Source organism: Propithecus coquereli, unplaced genomic scaffold (genome assembly GCF_000956105.1).
Source record: "Propithecus coquereli isolate 6110/MARCELLA unplaced genomic scaffold, Pcoq_1.0 Scaffold70, whole genome shotgun sequence".
Classification (NCBI taxonomy): Eukaryota; Metazoa; Chordata; class Mammalia; order Primates; family Indriidae; genus Propithecus; species Propithecus coquereli.
This window is the reverse complement of record NW_012153063.1, coordinates 6,361,215-6,361,662: the sequence shown is the minus strand read 5'-3', so window position 1 is coordinate 6,361,662 and position 448 is coordinate 6,361,215. Positions and strand designations below refer to the sequence as shown.

General features: G+C 37.7%; 1 protein-coding gene across 1 annotated transcript in view; it reads left to right on the top strand.

Annotated features, from left to right (window-relative positions):
• Nucleotides 1-448, top strand: part of ERBB4 (erb-b2 receptor tyrosine kinase 4) — a 399,926-nt gene that overhangs the window by 77,570 nt on the left and 321,908 nt on the right. The window lies entirely within an intron of this gene.

Genomic DNA, 448 nt, shown 5'->3' with positions numbered 1-448 from the left:
TATTTTCTGTGTCCCATGCGACTTTGTCATATAAAAGGATCTTTATGTCTGAGAGATAAATTGGCCATACTGTCTTCAAATAATTTATCCCAGTCTTCCCTCCAAAGACCCTGCAGCAAGCAATAATGTATTATCTTAGAACTACAACCAGGGTGTTATTTGTACATTTATATGGTGTAAGGTAGAGTCTCCAGGTGATCAGTACTTCACTAGTGAGCAGTGATACCTTAGTGATATACTTCTGACTAAGGAACTCCTAGGTTAACACCAATTTTATGGTCTTTTCCTTAAGTCATCAGGCTAGTGAGTCTTACCTAAGATTTCTCTAGACCTGCACTGTACAATGTGGTAACCACTAGCCACGTGTGGTCATTGAGCACTTCCAGTACAGTTAAAACAAGTTGAGATTCTCTGTAATTACAAAAAATACAATTTTTGAAGCTATAGC